The sequence below is a fragment of the Carettochelys insculpta genome, chromosome 1, assembly GCF_033958435.1.
Source record: "Carettochelys insculpta isolate YL-2023 chromosome 1, ASM3395843v1, whole genome shotgun sequence".
NCBI classification, from domain to species: Eukaryota; Metazoa; Chordata; order Testudines; family Carettochelyidae; genus Carettochelys; species Carettochelys insculpta.
In genome coordinates, this window is record NC_134137.1 from 342718875 (window position 1) to 342741926 (window position 23052).

Here is a 23052-nt window from a genome sequence, read left to right on the forward strand (position 1 = left end):
CTTGGTCTGGTACTTTTTCCGAGAATTCAGGCTCAGCAAATGAATTCTGTGTGACAGAGAGATGTCAGAAATGATATTGCACTAACATTAGGAAACTAGGGTTTGTATGTAAAGTTTATATATATCTATATATCTATATATCTATATATCTATAACTGAACCAACACAATTGCTCTTCACCTGAAAAAATGCGGGGTGGGAGAAATGAGGAAAAGATTTAGTTGCACACCAATTTCACTGTTTGCTAAAATGTTGTTTGTCTCCATTGTCTTCTAATTTTAAAAACTGCCATTGGACCAGACAAGTTGATTTTCAAATTGTAGTATACATTTCCCACAACTGGCATAGCTCTGCTAATTTTCAAACATGTAGAAGATGACCGGCATATCAATAAATCTGCCTAAGTGAAATATATTAGGCTTTTTTGTGTTCTGATCCTTGTCCGGTATGAAGTTTGCTTTACATCCTGCTCCGGGTACTTAAGTTGGTTGACAATGTGATGTTGTTATTGTTTTAGTGCCTTACAATCAGCTTAAATTTTGCATTGCAAATGATTTCATAAATCTGCAAGGTCTAAATAAATAGGTCACTTAAACTCTGTGTCAATATTTATTAGTTTGTACATTCCTGAATCTAACTGTCACTACATGATGAGCTCACAGGCAGTAGTTTAAAAGTGGGTGGGGGAGTAATTTCTGTTAACTGTCTGTGGCTTAAAGAGTTAGCAAACAGGATTGAGTAAAAATAGGACAGTTAATCATCTGCACTGCAGACAGCAAAGCTGTTTGTGGCTAGGAGCAGGTTACTCACTATGTGATCATTTCTGAGTTATTATGTGTTGTGTCTGTGTAGTGAACCTAGTGCCCCACTGGTAAACTCAAGCAAACATTCCACACCAATCTCATCAACATTTTGTATTTTGAACCCTCTTGACCTCCGAGTGCCAGCCGCCAAGTCAGAAAGTTCTCTTTACAGCCAGTAGTACAAATGCAGAATTGATTTGCCTCCATTCAAAAATGAATACAGTGTATATTATCCATAATGCAGGGGATAAAATCCTAAGAACATGAACAGAAATGTATACACTCAGAAATGAATGCCTCTGACTTGCAATGAATTATTAGCAGTGGGTATTTTCTCTTTGTAGCCAAGTAAAATGGTAGATTACCAATGCAGAGATGATGACCAGCCTTTAAAAAAGGAAAGTTGGTTTCCTGAATTGGTCAGTTTCCTACAGTTCTTTTAGGGTTTCCTTCTCCCATGCTCACATTATGCTGACCTGTGTTTTGTGAGTGTGCAGTATAAATTAAGGTGCAGGATCAGTTCCTCAGTGAATTTCCTTTGAGTTTGTACATTGTAGATATAATCCCACGTTGGAGGCAGTATGTAACTGCTCTGTCCTTAGGGGACACAAGAAGACTTTCTTCCTCAAGGAAACATAATATTCCCTGGAGCTTTCAAGTATGTGCCCCCCCATGCCCAGGCATGGGGTTCAGCTACCTAGGTCTAAGGACTGGTGCATATGGGGGGAGAAACAATGGCTCCTCCTAACTTATTCTGGGGCATCATGTATCCCAGGTAATGGAAGTGGTCACTTCCCAGAGTACAAAGCTGCAATTCTGCCTGACCCTCATGTGGTGCAAGGGCTGGGGCACTCCTGGCTCATCCCATCCTCTGTGCATGTGTATAAGGAAGAGCTACCTCTTTATATGCATGCATTCTTCACCCCAATCAAACACTGAAATGATGTTAAATGTTATCCTTCATTGGTTGGCCAAGTGGTCTAATATCTATAATGCTATATTTTCCCATAGTGCATGCCTAATATTTGACGTATTCCACAATTACAACACTAGTCAGTCTCAGAGGGGCAGCCGTGTTAGTCTGTAGCTTCACAAATAACAAGCAGCCCTTTGGCACCTTAAAGACTAACACATTTATTAGGTCATGAGCTTGTGTGGGTAAGACCTGCTTCTTCAGATGATTGGAGAAAACCCTTAAAATTGAGGGTTTATATAGCAGTGAGGAAGACCCACCTGGAAGGGGGATCCACCCCTCCTTGCAAAATAAACCCTGGATTTTAAGGGTCTACTTCAACCATCTGAAGAAGTGGGTCTTACCACGCAAGATCATGCCTTAATAAATTTGTTAGTCTTTAAGTTGCTACAACACTAATCAGGACCTTCTGTTTTTCCTCCCAGCTGTTTACTTGGAATCATACCCAAAAGCTCAACAGCTTCCATTCTCATCCACATTCACCTAGATTATCCCCACCAAAGTCTTTTACACAATATCAACAGTTTTTCCACTCCCAGCCTGGAGACCTTCCAGTGGCTGAATGGAAAAATCTATAGACCAAATTGCTGCTGCTCCTAGACCAGTCAGTGGAGTCACTGTTCACTTTCCAGAGGCATGCTGACTCCATTTGTCACTGATTTCTGTGGCTAATGCAACAAGTGTGACCCCAGAAATCAAACACAAGTTGCTCACATGAAAAATTAACACTACACTACCTTAAGCTAACATTTTAAAAAAATAACACTCAACAAAGAACGTCTTACTTTAAATCTCTCCCCTGGCTCCTGGACATGTTCAATATGACATGCTTTATCAAAATCAGGAACCACTGCTAGCCTGGGGGATGAGTGTATATGCTGCAGATATCACTGTTTACTTCTTAGCAAAAGATCAAACTCACATCATTTAGAAATACAGAACAATAACTCTGGGTCACTGAAAGGTTCAGTAGTTTGTATTGTCCCCCAGATTAACCAAGTTTTCTTTTTCACGAACATTGGGACCTCATATGGATGTTTACTATGGTTGTTGGTACATTCCATCCTTCCCATGAGATAATCCCTTTGGTGCTATTAACAGCTTGACTAGGGGGCCTCTGCTGCAGCGTATTTATTACTGCATTCTATTGCTGTTTCACTGAAAACCATGATGGAATTTTCTGACCTACCTCATGACATCCATGACTTTAGTGGATTTATCATTTACCTCACTGCCATTTTACTCAGAGAAGACGATTCTACACTTTATTTCAATTTTCTGTTTCTTTTGTGAGAAAATTAATTTTATTGTAAGAGAGGAAGAAAATCACCTACAACAGGGATGGGTCAATGGGTTTTGAAAAGATAAGAGGCCTCTATCCCACCTTCCCCCACATCTCCCAAAATCCCTGGCTAACCTTTATCTGAAAGTCAAATAGAACTAGCTTTGAATTCAAGAAAATCTTAGTTGGAATAAGAAGAAGAGATGAAGTGTAAGTCTATACTACGGAAATAAGTTGATTTGCTTGCTAGAATTGAAGGATGAGAATCGACTTACCTCTCTAGTGAAGCCCAAGCCTCTCTAGTTTCTCATCGACATCCCTTACTTGTAGTACGGGGTTGACGGCTGAGCCCATTGAGTTCAATTTTGCCACATCTTCACAAGAAGCATGAAATCAAACTCTGGAAGATCAACTGCCAACGCATTGATCTTCCAGAATGTATAAACAAGCCTGACAGAAAACCATAGAAAGGACCCTTCTTGCTTCATTTTTGCCAGACCGACCAGCACTTTTGGAAGTGTCATGAAAGGCCTAATTTTACAAACTGCCACAGCCTCATATTTGCAGACTGGTGAGATTCATATAGTTCAGGAAAACTTTGATAAAGACCCCAACCTTTGGGTATTTATCCCCATAAAAACAAATCTCAAGAATATTTGAATCTCACTTATCAAATATGATAAGATTTACTTTGAATTGTTTATTGATAAAATTACTCTGAATAGTAGGTTGTTCCTTCCAGAGTTCCTGCTACTGAATGGGAGTGTGCACATCTGGAACCCTATAAGTGGAGATGGGCCTGAGCTATCAAATTATGATCCACTCTACAGATTCCAAACTTCTGAAGTTCACTCAGCATGTGACTTCGGGAGTTCTGCATTCTATACACATACACATAAATGAAATTTAGATCTGGTTTCATATTATGAATCTTCCCCAATGAAAATTCTGGGGAAAAAAATTAAAAATGGCAAATTCTCATCTATGTTAGATAGCTTTGCAGCATTACTAATCAACTTTGGTTTCATGATCTGAAGCTAAAGAAGAGGTTGTCAGTACAGAAATGAACTCTAGTGACCATGGCCAACAGAATCACAGAAGAGTAGGACTGGAAGGGACCTCGAGAGGCCATCGAGTCCAGCCCCCTGCTCTCATGGCAGGACCAAACATTTTCTAGACCATCCCTGAAATCCATCTGTCTAACCTCTTCTTAAATAGCTCCAGTGATGGAGATTCTACCACCTCCCTTGGCAATTCGTTCCAGTGTTTGATCACCCTGACAGTTAGGAACTTTTTCCTAATGTCCAACCTGAACCTCCCCTGCTGCAATTTCAGTCCATTGCCTCTTGTTCTATCCTCAGAGGCAAGGAAGAACAAGTTCCCTCCCTCTGCCTTATGACACCCTTTTAAATACCTGAAAACTGCTATCATGTCCCCCCTCAATCTTCTCTTTTCCAAACTAAACAAGCCCAATTCTTTCAGCCTTTCTTCATAGGTCGTGTTCTCTAGACCTTTGATCATTCTCATTGCTCTCCTCTGGACCCTCTCCAATTTCTCCACATCCTTCCTGAACTGCGGTGCCCAGAAGTGGACACAATACTCCAGCTGAGGCCTAACCGGTGCAGAATAGAACGGGAGAATGACTTCTCAAGTCTTGTTCACAACACACCTGTTAATGCATCCTAGAATCATATTTGCCTTTTTTGCAACAGCATCACACTGTTGACTCATATTTAGCTTGTGGTCCACTATAACCCCTAGATCCCTTTCTGCTGTATTCATTCCTAGGCAGTCATTTCCCATTCTGTATGTGTGACACTGATTGTTTCTTCCCAAGTGGAGCACTTTGCATTTGTCCTTATTAAACTTCATCCTGTTTACCTCAGCCCATTTCTCCAGTTTATCCAGATCCTTTTGAATTATGACCCTATCCTCCAAAGAAGTTGCAACCCCTCCCAGCTTGGTATCATCTGTAAACTTAATAAGTCAATAATATGTCAATATCTAAATCGTTAATGAAGATATTGAACAGAACCGGTCCTAAAACAGACCACTGCGGAACCCCACTAGTTATACTTTTCCAGCCGGATTGAAAACCATTAATAACTACTCTCTGGGTACGGTTATCCAGCCAGTTGTTCACCCACCTTATAGTAGCCCCATCTAAATTGTATTTGAGTAGTTTATTGATAAGTATATTATGTGAGACCGTGTCAAATGCTTTGCTGAAGTCTAGGTATACCACATCCACCGCTTGTCCCTTATCCACAAGACTCGTTATTCTATCAAAGAAAGCTATTAGATTGGTTTGACGTGATCTGTTTTTAACAAAGCCATGCTGGCTGTTCTCTAGCACCTTACCACCTTCCAAATGCTTGCAAATGATTTCTTTAATTACCTGCTCCATTATCTTTCCTGGCACAGAAGTAAAGCTGACTGGCCTGTAGTTTTCCGGGTTATTCTTGTTCCCCTTTTTATAAATGGGTACTATATTTGCCATTTTCCAGTCTTCTGGAATCTCTCCCGTCTCCCACGATTTACCAAAAATGATTGCTAAAGGCTCAGATACCTCTTCTATCACCTCCTTGAGGATTCTAGGATGCATTTCATCAGGCCCTGGTGATTTGCAGACATCTAATTTTTCTAAGCAAATTTTAATTTGTTCTTTTCTTATTTCAACTTCTAAGCCTACCCCTTTTTCACTAGCATTCTCTATGTCAGGCATTCCTTCAGATTTCTCAGTGAAGACTGAAACAAAGAAATCATTAAACATTTCTGCCATTTCCAAATTCCCTGTTACTGTTCCTCCCTCCTCACTGACCAATGGCCCTACCCTCTCCTTAGTCTTCCTCTTGTTGCCAATGTATTTGTAAAAAGCCTTCTTGTTTCCCTTTATGCTTGTAGCTAGTTTGAGCTCATTTTGTGCCTTAGCCTTTCTAATCTTGCTCCTGCACGCTCGTGTTGTTTGCCTATATTTATCCTTTGTAATTTGTCCTAGTTTCCATCTCTTATAAGATTCCTTTTTTATTTTGAGATCATGCAAGACCTTCTGGTTAAGCCAAGGCAGTCTTTTGCCATGTTTTCTGTCTTTCCTACACAGCAGGATAGCTTGCTTTTGGGCCCTTAATAACGTCCCTTTGAAAAACTGCCAACTCTCCTCAGCCATTTTTCCCCTCAGTTTAGCTTCCCATGGGACCTTACCTACCAGCTGTCTGAGTTTACCGAAATCTGCCTTCCTGAAATCCATTATCTCTATTGTACTGTTTTCCCTTCTACCCTTCCTTAGAATTGTGAACTCTATGATTTCATGATCACTTTCACCCAAGCATCCTTCCACTTTCAAATTCTCAATAATTTCCTCCCTATTTGTTAAAATTAAATCGAGAACAGCTTCCCCTCTGGTAGCATTTTCAACCTTTTGGAATAAAAAGTTGTCTGCAATGCAATCCCAGAATTTACTGGACAGTCTGTCCCCTGCTGTATTAGTTTCCCAACATATACCTGGATAGTTGAAGTCCCCCATCACCACCAAATTCTGGGCCCTGGATGATTTTGTTAGCTGTTTAAAGAAAGCCTCATCCACCTCTTCCACCTGGCTAGGGGGCCTGTAGTAGACTCCTAGTAGGACCTCATCCTTGTTTTTTACTCCTCTGAGTCTAACCCAGAGACTTTCAACCCGTCCATCTCCTTCGTCCATCTCCATCTCTGTCCAAGTGTGTACATTTTTAATAAACAGGGCAACACCTCCTCCCTTCTTTCCCTGCCTGTGCTTCCTAAGCAGGCTGTACCCTTCAATACCAACATTCCAATCGTGAGTATTATCCCACCAAGTTTCTGTGATGCCAACGATATCATAGTTGTATTCATTTATTAGTACTTCCAATTCTTCTTGTTTATTTCCCATACTTCTTGCATTTGTATATAGGCATCTCAGACATTGATTTGGTGTTGCCTCCCAGTTTTGCCCTGGCCCTCTTTTTACTCTCCCAGTGTAGCCCATACTCCCTCCCATTTCAAATTCATCTCCCATATTTTCATGCTGTCCACTTACTTGCAGGCTTTGCTCCCCTGCCAACGTCGAACCTAGTTTAAAGCCCTCCTCACTAGGTTAGCCAGCCTGTGTCCGAATATGGTCTTCCCCCTCCTCGAAAGATGAACGCCATCTCTGCCTAGAAGTCCTTCCTGGAAAAGGATCCCGTGGTCAAAGAAACCAAAGCCTTCCTGGCGACACCATCTACGCAACCAAGCATTCACCTCTAGGATACACCTGTCTCTGCCTGGGCCCCTACCTCTGACAGGCAGGATTGAAGAGAATACCACCTGCACCCCAAACTTCCTGACCCGTGCCCCCAGAGCCCTGAAGTCACTCTTGACCTGCTCAGCGTCACACCTCGCAGTATCATTAGTGCTCACATGGATGAGAAGCATGGGATAGTAGTCAGAGGGCCGGATAATCCTCGACAATGCCTGCGTAACGTCTCGCATACAGGCCCCCAGCAGGCAGCACACCTCCCGAGATGAAATGTCAGGGCAACAGATGGGCGCCTCCGTCCCCCTCAGAAGAGAGTCTCCAACCACCACTACTCTACGTTTCCTTCTTGCAGGGGTGGCAGTAGACTTCCCAGCCTTGGGGGTACGAGGCTTCTCCTCTTCTGTACGGGGTAATTCTTGGTCTCCTGTATCGAGTACAGCATAACGGTTTTCCAGTACCACAGTGGGAGGGTTCTGAGCAGGGGTGGGACACAGCCTGCTGCGAGAAGTAACCAGCTGCCAGTGTCCACCCGGTCCACCTCCTCCAGTGGTTTATCAGCCATCCTGTGCACTGGGACAGTTATCTCCACAGTCTCCACCTGAATACTATCCAGAACGATTGTCTAGGAGATGCTGTTTTTAACTCCTGCATGAAAATGCATGAAACCATGATTGCACTAATTTTCCTCACCAATTGATAAAAATGGAACCTCATAAATGCACACTCTAAAGTCTTTGTTAAAATTATTAACATGATTAATATGATTCATTTCTCAAATGATACAGCTAGTTCAGAAGACAAAATGGCAAATATGGTACTTGATAAAATTCAGAGCACAATGTATAGAAACATGAGTTTATTAATGCATCTAATACTTATGCTTAGTTTTTCAAAGAATGATAACAGGTGAGTACATTTTTTAAAAAATTATAAAAAATCCCCCAAAGTATCAGACTACTCATGTATCAGGGTCTCTCTCTCTCTCTCTCTCATTTTTTTTAAGGTATGGAGAGTCAAAGGGGTCATGCCACTGTAAAGAAAAGGATCAGAGGTGACCTTTAGGACTGGCTTCCCATTATGAAATATCTCAACACAAAAGCTAGGGTTAGTCATATTCTTATATTTCAAAAAGATGGCAGATGCTCACATTCTGCCAACTTTTCATTTATTTTAATGATATGAAGCTGATAGAAAGGTTATCAGAATAGAAATGATCTCTAGTGAGTCTTTATCAAGTTGAAGGCAATGGCCTACATTGTATAGTGCTCTGTCTCCTATCTAAGTGGTGGTGAGGTTAACAGTTGATTGACGAGCATGCTACACTCTCAGGGTTCATCTCCATCATAACTGAGATAAACGCTATGGGGATCAATCTATCAGGGTCAGTTTAGCGGGTCTCATGTGTGCCAACTAAATCAGCTGCTGTTCATTATTCTGTCAAATCCAGCTCTCCACTGGAATGGAAAGAGTAAGGGGCGTTGATGGAAGAACATTTCACATTAAGCCAGCAGAGTGTGGATTCCGTGGTAGGAGGGTCTAATCTATGTTAAACTACTAATGTAACTCAGATTGTGTTTCTTAGGTCAACTTTCCTCCATTATCTAGACCTGCTGTCAGGTAAAATAATTAGGTATTTTAGCTCAGGTAATAGATATTATGCGTTAAATTCCAGAGGAACCCAGATGCAATTCCTGTCACTTTTATCCCATCCCCAGTCAGGGGCATCAGCATTACAACTATATTCCTGAGTCAGGCACTGACATGTTGTATGGCTCTTGGGCTTTGACCTGCCAGAAAAAGGAGTAGTTCATTTCCTTTAGGGATCCCAAAGCTGCGAGTCGCGTCTCCTGCAAAGTGGCAATGTCAACTTGGAGCCCCTTCAGTTCCTCATTGATGACACCGGTCTTTCAGGTGTCACTGATGTCCTGAAGATCTTCAGTCAAACCGGTCAACATGGTCCGTACATGCCAACAAGCAAGCTTGAAACTTTGATGATTTCCTTTTCTTAATAATTTTCTTGTTGGTTTGTCTGGTGCTCATTTTGGTCACTTGTCAGGTTTGGGAAACTTAAGCCTCATGCATCCAGTGAGGCAAGCGAACTGTGGCGAGACAGTACCCTACTGGCTGGGGGCTGCCCAGCTTAAGGCAGGCGGTGACTGTCCAATGAGATGCAATGATCTCTCACACAGTTGGAAGCAACCCCTGGCGCTTGTTCTCTACACTAATTGAGCAAGAGCTTATAACCAGTATTTGTTGCCTCCTGTGTTGGTTCAATGCTGTCAAGCAATGCTGGAGTACCTCTCCAGGCATGAGCCTGGTCAATTTTTATGGAACCCCTGGTCTGTCCAGACGCCAGGCCCCCCCTCTCGGCTTTACTGATATAGTCCAAAGGAAAGGATAACCTCTATGTTTGGTACCAGCTCAGCTGCAGGAGTTGTTGGGACAGTGGCAGAAGTTGACACAGAACCGCCCTAGGACTCCTCTCTGGATTTTCTGTGAGGGTTTTGGGCTTGTGAGAAGAGAAGACTTAGAGGTGATTTAATAGCAGCCTTCAACTTCCTGAAGGGGAGCTCTAAAAAGGAGGGTGAGAAACTGTTCTCAGTGGTGTCAGATGGCAGAACAAGGAGTAATGGTCAGAAGTTGAAGAGGGAAAGGTGTAGGTTCAATATTAGGAAAAACTACTTCACCAGGCAGGTGGTGAAGCATTGGAATGCGTTGCCTAGAGAGGAGGTGGATTCTCCATCCCTTGAGGTTTTTAAGTCCCGGGTGGACAAGGTCCTGGCTGGGATGACTTAGTAGGGGTTGATCCTGCTTGAAGCAGGGGGCTGGAGTAGAGGTCCCTTCCAGCCCTGTGATTCTGTGATTCTGTTTACTCCCTTAGCCTTACTCCTTCCCAGGATAACCCACAAGACAGTGGGGCTGTACAGTGCAATGAGCAAACACATGGCAGAGAAGCATAAAGCTTTAATGGCCTCCAATCAGTTTACTGATTTTAATCAGCTATCATAATCATCACCCACTGTGTCCTTTGTTTACAGGCGGAAGTGCTGGTGTAACCAAGCAGAAGAAAATCCCGGGAAACATGTCAGTCCCAAAGCCTGGTTAATTAGAATTAGAAAGCTGCTGTACAGCTTGAAGTATTAGGACAGACGAGCAGAGAACATAAAGAAATCACCTTCCATTTATGAGACCATTGAAACAGTATAAAGTGGGGTAACACTTTGATGAAAAACTATTGTAAGAAAGGGCATGCCTCTTCAGCACCTGGGATATGGTTGCACAACAGTGATCTGTCAACAGAAGTCACTGCTGGAAGAGATTTCCTGACAAAACTTCTGTCAAGAGAGTGTGGCCACACACAAAAACCCATCGGAACAGTGCTCTGCTCTGTCAACAGAGTGGCCCTACAGCCTGGCCTCTCTCTCGACAAAACAGGTACTTGGAAGCACACCAGACAGGGCTGCCCATTGTTCTGGAGGCCCTGTCAGTAGAAAGAAGGGCCCCACAGCATCCGCACAGCTATTTTGTTGACAGAATCTGTTGACAGCAGCATTATATTTCATGGCTGAGAGGCAGAAAGCTACCAGCAAAAGTGCTGAGTTTTGTCGACTGAGCCTCACCAAACCAAGGCAATCGTGGGAGGTGAATGAAAAAATGTTAATTTGTTTAAAGGGGAACCTCATTGATTATGTAAACCTGATCCTGTTGGTGTCAGCCAGGTCTGCTCAAATTCTAAGAAGTTTATACCCTTAGAAGTTGAGATACAATGCAGCCAAATCTCATATACACAAATAAAAACCTGATACTGACCTCCCATGACATGTTGTCACAATCTCAAGGAAACTCACCTCAGGACATGTTTTGGGTTATTGATATCAACTTTATATAAATTCATAGTGATTGTAGAAGTGACTATAACTGACCTAAGACCAAAATGGGGGGTAATGCCTAGTGAGCCTGGTTTTGTTTGTTTTGCAATGAAAACAAATGTATTTTTTACATGCAAACCTACTGAAGCTCATGTTATTTTATTAACCTTAGTCAAGAACCAAGTTAAAATTAAAACAAAAACATCTTTTGTGTCTTTGTTTTTCTCCTGCTGAATGTGAATTGGATTCCTGCCCGGTTGTGCTGTGGTATTACATCCATGAGAAAGAAAGTAAGATATTTACAATGTGGCAGTACTGTATCCTAGAACAACAGAGCATTGAATAAGTTCAGAAATGTCCATGTTAGAGGTTTGGGTTGATTATAGGTCACACGTACTGTGGAGTGGCTGCTATGTTTCAAAAGAGGAAAATGTAGATGTTAAAATAGTGACATAAAAACAATTGATTTGGGGGGTGTTTTATAATTGTAATACAAACCACATGTCGTGATTTTTGGGAAAAAAGTCTGACATCTTCGTGAATGTCTATGTTATGCAGATACTTGCCAAGAGTCAGGATCAATGCTATTCACCACAGCAGCAGCAAATGATGCATAATTTGAAATGGAAAAAATATGTGTGTACAGGAATAAATCTTTTGTTGCATTTGGGAGGATTATGATGGATTTATGTGAAGTTGCAGCAGACACCCTTTGCTTCTCTCCCACAATGACATTAATTTTGTGACACAGATGGAAAAGAGATCACAAATACGCTTATCCCCAAATCTCAACCTTCACCTTCTATTTTCCACGGAAGAAGAGCTCATTTTTCTAGGTACATAGTTTGGCTGCAAAATGCAGCACTGAAATCTGATAAGGAGGGTATTTCTTCTTGAGTTTCAACAATGCTTCCATTAACAATTGTTTTATATATACACATTACACACACACAAAAATAACATTAATGTTGCAAAATTAGATGCTCAAAAGTTAGGAAATACCAGTTTGCAGAATGGATCATGCTCTGGAGGTGAAACAGAGGTGTGTTCTGTTGTGCTGTGAAGGAAGCATTTATCTCTAGGAATCATTTCGTTTGTTGCAGAAGATGCAAGATGTGCACTTAGTGTCAGTATTGGGATAATCAGGTGTACACATGCCTATAACTTTAGGCCAATGAGAAGAAACCACAGCTCCCAGACTGCAAATAAATTTGGGATAATAAAAAGTAAGACAACCTGGAATTAAATTAAGCCATATCTTTTGCAAATGTGAAATAGAAGGTAATATCCCAATTTCCACTGCACTGCAATTCTGATCTATCCTTGAAAGATCTCACATAGGTCACGAAGGACATTGTTTCATGAATAGGTAATGAAATACACATCCGAGCTCATGCTTAAATTTTCCGCAAAAGCAGCAGCAGCAGCCCATTTCCATGATTTTCATGATGCAGCAAGACCACAAAGTGGAATTTAACTACAGGAAAAGAAAACAGTATGCCAAGAGGACTTGAGGCACCAATATCAACCCTCAGGTCTATCAAAGAAGGTGAAGACTTTCTGGATAGAAGACACCATTTAGCACTGCAGGAACAGCAGGCTGTTCAAAACAAGGAAGAGAACTGGAAACCTCTTACATCCAGGAGAAGAAAACCAATTCAGGTCTCTCCAATTCTAGTAGAGTTAAGCAACCGCTTTCAACCTCTCTGCACAGGTGATATGGTGGAGATAGCTGGGGCAGATACCTCACAGGGAATGGATCAGAAGACCCCATGGAATGTAAACAATGTGATGTGCAGTCCTAGGGATGAGGATTCTATGACCACCATCCCTAAGAGAAGAAAATGGGTGGTTGTGGTTGGGGACTCCCTCATAAGAAGGACAGAGTCATCCATCTGCTGTGCAGATCTAGAATCCCAGCAAGTTTGTGGCTTACCAAGAGCTAGAATCCAGGATGTTGCAGAGTCTCTTCCAAAAATCATGAAACCTGCAGGCTATTGCCCCTTCCTACTTCTGCATGTAGGAACTGATGACACAGCCAAGAGTGACCTTGATGAGATCACTGTGGATTACGTAATCCTAGGAAGAAAGATCAAGGAATATGGAACAAAAGTGGTGTTCTTGTCCCTCCTCCCTGTGGAAAGAAGGGGTTCAGGTAGGGATCATTGAATGGCCACAGGAAAAGTGTGGTGTCACAGAGAAGGATTTGGTTTCCTCAACCACAGGATTCTGTTTCATGAACAAGAATTGATAGGAAGAGATGGGATCCACCTAATGAAGAGAGGACAGAGCATCTTTGTGGGCAGGCTTGCAAACCTAGTAAGGAGGGCTTTAAACTAGGTTCATCTCAGGACAGTGACACAAGCCCTGAGGTAAGTGGGGAAGGAGTAAGGAACAACAAAGTGGGATTCATGGGTGAAGCGGAGAAAGTGGGCCAATCAGCCACTTCTCTAAGGTGCTTGTACACAAATGCAAGAAGCCTGGGAAACAAACAGGAAAAATTAGAGGCCCTGGCACAGTCAAACAAGTATGAGGTGGTTGGAATAATGGAGACTTGGCGGGATGATTTGCATAACTGGAGCACAGTCATGGAAGAGTATAAACTGTTCAGGAAGGACAAGGAGGGAAGAAAAGGAGGAGGAAATGCACTCTTTGTGAGAGAGAAGCATGATTGCTCAGAGCTCCAGTATAAGTAGGGAGAAAAGCCAGTTGAGCATCTTTGGGTTAAGGTGGAAGCAACAGGTATGATGTTGTTAACGTGTACTATAGGCCACCAGATCAGGGAGATGAGGTAGATGAGGATTTCTTCAGACAACTAAGAGAAGCTTTCAAATCATAGGCCCTTGTTCTCATGGGAGACTTTAATCATCCAGACATTTGTTGGGAGACCAATACAGCAGCACCCAGACAATCCAGGAAGTTTCTGGAGACTATTGGCGATAACTTATTGGTACAAGTGCTGATGAAACAGGGGCTGTGCACAACTTGGCCTGCTGCTCACAAACAGGGAAGAACTAAAGGGATCTTGGAGTTATAGTGGATAGTTCTCTGAAGACATCCACGCAGTGTGCAGCGACTGTTAGTAAAGCAAATAGGAAGTTAGGAATTATTAAAAAGGGATAGATAATAAGACAAAAGATATCATACTTCCCCTATATAAAACTATGGTACGCCCACATCTTGAGTACTGCGTGCAGATGTGGTCTCCTCACCTCAAAAAAGATATATTGGCATTAGAAAAGGTTCAGGAAAGGGCGACTAAGATGATTAGGGGTTTGGAACAGGTCCCATATGGGGAGAGGCTAGATAGACTGGGACTTTTCAGTCTGGAAAAGAGGCGATTGAGGGGCGATATGATAGAGGTATATAAAATCATGAATGGTGTGGAGAAAGTGAATATAGAAAAATTATTTACCCTTTCCCATAATACAAGAACTAGGGGACACCAAATGAAATTGATGGGTAGTAGGTTCAAAACTAATAAAAGGAAATTTTTCTTCACACAGCGCACAGTCAACCTGTGGAACTTGACGGAGGAGGCTGTGAAGGCCAGGACTCTATTAGGGTTTAAAAAAGAGCTCGATAAATTTTTGCAGGTTAGGTCCATAAATGGCTATTAGCCAGGGGTAAAGTATGGTGCCCTGGCCTTCAGTACAAGGGCAGGAGATGGATGGCAGGAGTTAAATCACTTGATCATTGTCTTCTGTTCTCCTTCTCTGGGGCACCTGGCATTGGCCACTGTCGGAAGACGGGATACTGGGCTGGATGGACCTTTGGTCTGACCCAGTATGGCCATTCTTATGGTCTTATGTTCTTCATAGGCAAAACAGAAGTAGGTGGCAACCTGGGCTTCAGTCACCATGAGATGGTACATTTCAGGATCCTGACAAAAGGAAGAAAGGTGAGCAGTAAAATACAGACCCTTGATTTCAAAAGAGCAGACTTCAACTTCCTGAGAGAACTCATGGGCAGGATCCCTTGGGAAGCAAAGATGAAGGGAAAAAGAGTTCAGGAGAATTGGTAGTATTTCAAAGAATTCTTACTGAAGGCAAAGGAACAAACCATCCCGCTGTTTAGTAAGAAATACAGTTATGGTAGGTAACCAGCTTGGCTTAACAGGGAAATCCTTAGTCAGCATAAACTCAAAAAGGATGCTTATAAGAAGTGGGAATGTGGACTATTGCCTAAGAAGAAGTATAAACATATAGCTGGAGAATTCCGGGCAGTAATCAAGAAAGCAAAAGTACAATTGGAACTGCAGCTGGCAAGCTATGTGAAGGGTAACAAGAAGGGTTTCTACAGGCATGTTAACAATAAGAGGGTTATCAGGGAAGGTGTGGGGCTACTACGGGATGAGAGAGGTAACCTGGTGCCAGATGATGTAAGAAAATCTGAAGTACTCAATGCTTTTTTGCCTCAGCCTTCAGGGACAAGGACAGCTCCCATACTACGGTGCTTGACAATGTAGTATAAGAGAGTGGAGGGAACCATCTCTGGGGAAGGAACGCTTTAAGAGATGCCTAGAAAAACTAGAGATACACAAATCTAGGGAACTATAGACCGGTCAGCCTTACCTCAGTGCCTGGGAGAAAAATGGAGGGGATCCTCAAAGAGTCCATTTTGGAACACTTGGAAGAGGGGAAAGTTATCAAAAGTAGTCAGCATGGCTTCACCAAGGGCAAGTCTTGCCTGACCAATCTGATTAGCTTCTATGATGAGGAAACAGGCTCTGTGGACATGGGGAAGAGAATGGATGTGATATATCTTGACTTCAGCAAAGCTTTCGATGCAGTCTCCCACAACATTCTTGTGCATAAGTTAAGAAAGTATGGATTGGATACATAGACTAAGATGGAGAGAAAGCTGGTTTGATAGTTGGTCCCAACAGGTAAGGCTCAATATCTGGATGGCTGTTGGTTTCAAGTGGAGTGCCCCAAGGTTTGGTTCTGGGACTGGTGTTGTTCAACATCTTTATTAATGCCTTGGATGAGGGACTGGATTGCACCTTCAGCAAGTTTGTGGATGACACAAACTTATCCAGCAATCCAGCAACATCCATAATTCAACATGATTTCAGTTAGCTGGACAACTACTTATCATGGGGATGGCCAAGTTTTCCCATGGTCCCATAAAGTTTGATAACAGGCACCAGTCCTGGCTAGCAGTGTTCTGTGCTAATATTTAGTTGTAAGTTACCCTTAAATGTTTTCTAAGCACCTAATAAGCAGTGGAACTGTTGGTAATGCTGTTAGACGCTACTGACTTCCCACCAACCAGCAATTTCTCTCATCTGGCACCAGTCAGATCCCAAGGGTGCCAGACAAGAGGTTCAACTGGTACTTCATATTATACATAGAGGAAAAGTTTACCTGGAAGCCTCCTAGTAAGCTGAGATGTCTAGGCGCTATGTGCTTTCTTTTCTTCTTAAAAAATAACTAAATTTGAAACAGATAATGCATGGCAACTACAATGATCTAGATGGACAGTTCCTTATTTATTTCTGCTCATTAGTGTGAGAAGTACTGAAATGCTTCCAAAATTCCTCTATCTTTTGCTCTCCAGGACCCCTTCCAGGACCCCCCTCAGTGAATTCAGTGCCTTGATCTCTGTTTAGAATACTGTTGGCAAAAATGCCAGCTTAGATTCCCCATTTTACACTTCTAAATCTGTATCTTCTGCTGTTCAGTCTCATAGTTTAGTTGCAACTAAACGTCCTTTCTACTAAGGTCTAATTCCACATGCTATTTGTGTGTCCTTTACTCCAACGGGGCTCCGGGCTCCTTTGAAACACCGCTGCAGCACTGCTGTGCCACTCTGAATGTGGTTCTGTGGAATCGTGGGGTGGGGGCAGGGCTGATGGCCCTAAGCCCTGCCCTTCTGCCCTAGGACCTACCCCTTCTTGGGGCAGGGAGTTGGACCCCCTCCCACCTTGCCTCTGGGACCACAATGGTTGTCAACCCCCACTGTCCTCACTTCATCAGCCACCTGATTTCCCTCTCTTCATTAACTCTCAGCTGTTACAGCCTTGGCCATTATTTTTGTGGGCAAGGCAGTATAATTTGCAGGAATTCAGTCCTTTTCTTTTCTTTTCCTTGCTTCAGCTTCTATTTTCACATTTCCCGTCTCTGTTTCTGTCTTTAGCAGTGATTACTCTGCTAATTTTGTTTCTAGTTATCCTTATTCCTATTTTTTGTGATGTGTGGTTATTTCTAGCAGTCCTCATTCTGGTCCCTGGTTCCACTATGCTAAGCACTGTACAAACCCATGGGCCTTTCTTAAAGAATTTGCATTCTAAGTAGATCATAAAAATCATGCTTTTTCCCTTGAAGTACCAAGTCTTTGCGATTCTATTTCCCCTCTCACTTTTTGGATGACTCCTTGTCATTTAATATTGCTTTCCAGCCTCTCTCTTTGTCCTTTCTCAGTAAATATTCTCCTCTTCCCTTATTCTTCTTCTCCTCTGCCCAATATTTCACTCTTATGCAGGCCTGACAGCCATTTGCTTTTTCTTGTTATTATTTTCACTATTCCTCTGCGCTTCTATGTTTCTTCTCCAGCACTTTGAAGAAAAGGTTCTATCATATAGAAATTAAAAAATAAGCATAACCATGAAAAATAACAATGAATTCACCAAAAGACTAAGGCTGTTTCTACACATGCCTCCGGAAGGAGGACTTCCACCCAGAAGACCCCCCCACCACCATGAGCTGCTCTTCTACACTCCATTTTGGAGTCCGGAAGAGCATCTTCTGGACTCCAAATCATGTGACCCTATGCTAATGAGACATGGGGAATTTGCATCCATGCCTCATTAGCATATTTCGGGCCATTTGTTAGCATGGCAAGTTTGGAGAAAGTGGTATGGGTAGAAAAGGCCATAGAGAATATGATATTACAAACTTGTTGATTTTCCTGGTATGGGATAGCGCAAATGCACTCTTGACAGCTACATGAATGTGATCCAAGCATGCATTTTCACCCTCTGGCTAACAACATATCAACTCCAAAGAGAGAAACTAGGAAATAGGCACTAAGATCAGAGTTTGTACTGTCTTGCAGGTGATAGTGTAATCTGTGTGCTTCAGGATGGATGACACAATAAAGTGCATGCTCCTTTCCACTCCCCTTCTTGGTGGCAGGGTCAGAGTCTAAAGCCAGGAGATTGTCTGGTCTGACATCCTGAATACATTGGCCACCAGCACCCACTAAATGCAATAAATGAAATTAGACAAAATTAATGCTCTCAGGAAACTAAATTATCACGTAGTAGGAGAAGGGGTTGTGATGAGGGTGCCGCTGTGGTATGTCGTTACTCTAATGCATTTTTGGTCTTCTGGGACCATTGTTAGTCAGACTGACCTTATGTTAGTTGAGTGAATGCTGATCCTGCTCAGAGCAAAACAAAGATCACACAAGTACTAAAGAAAGCATTACGCTGCTTTGTACGTGCACACACACACACACTGACATGGGCTATGCACATTTCAGCTATAGCCAGGTAAATGGCCTTAGGGTACATTCCAGTGCCGAGGGCAAACTAAATCAAATTAAATAAGTACAGTAATTTCTTTCATATCCAGCAGCCCCAGGACCAGGAGGTTCCCAAAGGACCAGGAGGTTCCCAGATGTGTAAATATTCTGGTTAAGAGAGAGCAGCTGGGGGGAGGCACAGGAAGAGGTCATTTGCCCCCGACAATAACAAAGTTCAGCCACCTGCCTCCCACTCACTCCAGGGCTAGTCTGCTCAGCAGCTGCCCCTATCTTGTTGGTGGCAACAGCATGGAGCTGCTTGAAGATGGCAACGGGGGAGGGGGCGGTGCTACCTCATCGCACTGTGTAGGGAGCTGCTCTGAGTGGCAGACACCGGATGGGAGAGCAGAGCATCCTGCTTACTACACACACAGGCAGCACAGATGCATGCAGGGTGGGCTGTGAGCAGTCTGGCTGTGAGGGGTGGAGCATTGCTCACACACTACATAATTCACAAACCCCAGACATGATGCCGCTTCTTTGTGCTCCTGCCCGGTGTCCACTCTGCAGATCTACTCCGCTGTCCATTATGCCTGTTATTTCAGTGTTCTGATTACTCAAATACTCGATAAAAAAGGAGTTTACTGTATGGCAATTGTACAGTGAGGAATGGAATCAATTGGCATAGAAGCCTTTGTCCTATGTTAGATTACTTTCACTGTTAAAGACAGGTCAGATGAGGAAAGTAGCAGTGAAAACTAGGTCTACTGTGCCAGTATTGACTGCTGAGATGTAACTAATGTAGTTCAGCTGAGGTAGCAGGCAGCAGGATTTCTCTTGAGAATCTGTTAAATATTTCAACACTTCTGTAAAAGAAAAAAGAAGGGGAAGCTTGTGTGAATTTAACAAAATTGAACATTTTATTGAAGCAGAATATTGTGTTTAAAACATCCAGTCCTCACAACTATAGACATTTACATGCAATGAAAGTTTCACTTTCAAAACTTTTAAAATATGTATACTTTACATGTTCTTAGCCAAAATTTGCCAGTTAGTAACATGTACTTGCTTAATATATCTTCATAAATAACAAGCAGTCCTGTGACACTTGAGACTAACACATTTATTAGGTCATGAAATTTCATGGGTAAAACCCACCCTCATGACCTCATAAGTTTATTGTCTATGAAGTGCCACAGGACTGCCTGCTATTTGTGAAGTTGCAGGCTAACAAGGCTACACCTCAGAGACCTTCCCCTATGTATTTTTTATTTTAACTATAGTATTGTGGTAATGTCAAATACCTCTGTGTAGTAAAGGATGTCAAATAATGACTTCTCAAGGGTAACAGCTAGATGTAAAATATTGCCCAGCTTGAAAAGAGTAAAAAATTGTGAGCAATGGGATTTTTACAAGAGTTTATTATAACATTTGTACAGCTGACCCCTCCTTTTTATGTCCCCACAAGAGAAAGGTTAAAAGGGTGAAAAAATAAAGGGCAAGAGAAGCCACTCTAAATTGAATTGGTAGACCAACACTTTTCAGTTTCTAAAAATCAAAAGAAAGTACCAAATATGGAAATCAAATTAGAAATGTTCCTTTGCAAGAAAAGAAAAGAAATGAAAAGAAAATTGGTATGTTCCCATGGAAAACTCTGATGATGCATTTTTCATTCAAAATTTTTGGCCAGCTTTTTCAGAATGTTTAGAAAGGAAAGTCAGTATGCTAATTTCCTTCCCCACTAAATTTGTAACAAATTTTGAAAACATTTGGGTCGTGTCTACACTAGCCAAAAACTTCGAAATGGCCTTGCAAATGGCCATTTCGAAGTTTACTAATGAAGCGCTGAAATGCATATTCAGCACCTCATTAGCATGCGGGTGGCCGTGGCACTTCGAAATTGACGCGGCTCACCGCTGCACGGCTCATCCAGATGGGGTTCCTTTTCGAAGGGACCCCAGCTACTTCGAAGTCCCCTTATTCCTATGAGCAGATGAGCATGCGAATGAAGCACTGAATATGCATTTCAGTGCTTCATTAGTAAACTTCGAAATGGCCATTTGCATGGCCAGTTCAAAGTTTTTGGCTAGTGTAGACGTAGCCTTGGTGTGTCCTGAATCATTATAAATTTACATTTGATGCTTTATGGTATAGAGGCCGAAACTCCACTCAGGGTAAGTCTATGCTACCCCAGAAGATTGACTCACTCGGGGTCGATCTTCTGAGGTTTGATTTGCTCATCTTGTACAGAAGTGCAAAATCGACCTTCCAGGGGTTGCAGTCAACCCCTGTACATGAGGCATAAGGGAGGACTTTAGGTGTAAGGGAGGCCAATGGGAGAAACTTGCCTGTTGACCTGCCCCAGTATAGACAACCAAGTTAGTTGAGCACAGATACGTTGATTTTAACTATACAACTGCCATAGCTAGAATTGTGTATCTGCAGTCAAATTTATTAGCCTAGTCTAAACATAGCCTCGGTCAAGATACCGTACTGTCGCTTCACTAGCTTTTCTCTTTCCTTTTATTAGGAGAGACAAGTCCTTACACATCCCCAGTTCTTCATTAGCATTTTTTTAATCTCATTGGCCATGTCCACACTAGCCCCAAACTTCGAAATGGCCATGTAAATGGCCATTTCGAAGTTTACTAATGAAGCACTGAAATACATATTCAGCACCTCATTAGCATGCGGGAGGCCATGGCACTTCGAAATTGATGCAGCTCACCACCACACAGCTCGTCCGACGGGACTCCTTTTCGAAAAGACCCCGCCTACTTCAAAGTCCCCTTATTCCCATCTGCTCACAGGAATAAGGGGACTTCAGAGTAGGCGGGGTCCTTTTGTAAAGGAGCCCCGTCGGGACAAGCCGCATCAATTTTGAAGTGCTGCGGCCGCCCGCATGGTAATGAGGTGCAGAATATGTATTTCAGCGCTTCATTAGTAAACTTCAAAATGGCCATTTCGAAGTTTGGGGCTAGTGTAGACATAGCCATTGTTTCCAACTCAGCTGATGCTGCCCCTGAACCATGGACCCAGTGAGATGCTCTCTGCATTCTGTGATACTTCTCTGATGCTGACATTTTGGTGAACGGGTCAGAGAAAGGCAGTACTGGTATAGTACACTGCTCTAATGAGTGGATACCAGTGGTGCCCACAGCTATACAATATTATACATACTTGGCATCATTGGCGGCAACGAGGAGGATCAGCCTGGCCACCTTAATGCCCATTCAAGTTTGACACTGCCAACCCTCCATCATGGCCAAGCCCATGCAAGGCCAAGTCATTGCAATCACCCACACAGGTCACAACACTGTTCCAGAAGGAGTTCTGGGTAAAACCCAAGAGGCATTGTGATACCCTTGCATCAGATTATAATGGCACTTATTCAATTTTCACCCTTTGGCCCCTGTATCATGAAGGAGAGTGCCAAATTTGACCAAATTTGATTGGGCAATGGGGCAGCCTCTGCTGTTCTTCCTTGCCAGAGCTCTTAAATGAGGGGTTCTGCAGGCTGTCTACCTGGCCTCAACCTCCTTGTAGCAGACTCTACCCCACATGGATGGAGGATTAACAATGTATATGGGCAGGTCAGGTTGACAGGTCAGGGCTCAGCATAGTACAGACTCAGTGGGTAAGGACACTGACTTATTGTGTGACCTTGGACAAGTCATTTAGTCCCAGAACTTCACAGGTGTTTAGGCACCTAACACTCTTTGGGATCCATCTGACTTTAGGGTCTGATTCAAAGTCCAATGATGTTAATAAAAGACTTCCATTTACTTCAGTCATCTTTGGGTGAAGGCCTTAACTCTTCTGTGTCTTTGTTTCCTACTTTTACATACAAGGCCTAAAAGGCCCATTCAGTTCTGTTAAGGGAGGGTTTTGAAAATGCGATTTTATGCTGTAACTGTTAGGACCAATAATTCACTTGCTTATCCAATACACCTCAAGTTACATAATCACACAACATGTGACAAAGGACTACTTTGACAAGAGATAGATAGCTTCTTTGCTTGCTCTAAAATACAGTATCTGTTGTGTTTCACTTCCATTGATTAAAATGTATGTATTTATATGTTTCTTTTTATTAAAATGAAACACAATAACATCAGAAATGGTTCCAGTTGGATTCAAAATATCTTCATATTTGCATCCAGTCACTGAATATGTAGTGAGTCCTTTTTAAGCCACGAAAATGGTGATAGTTAAAGATAGCTAGTGGAACTTAGTAACCATGAAGGTCTCAGTGAGCGGCTGTGAAACTCCCTGAAGAAATTGAGTCTTACTATGAAGCCTCTTTTTTGCCCCATTTTTGAGGTCAGGAATAGGCCAATTTCTCACCATTTCATGTTATGTCTCTGTTTCACAGCCAGTTATTTCTCTGTACACAAGCTAAA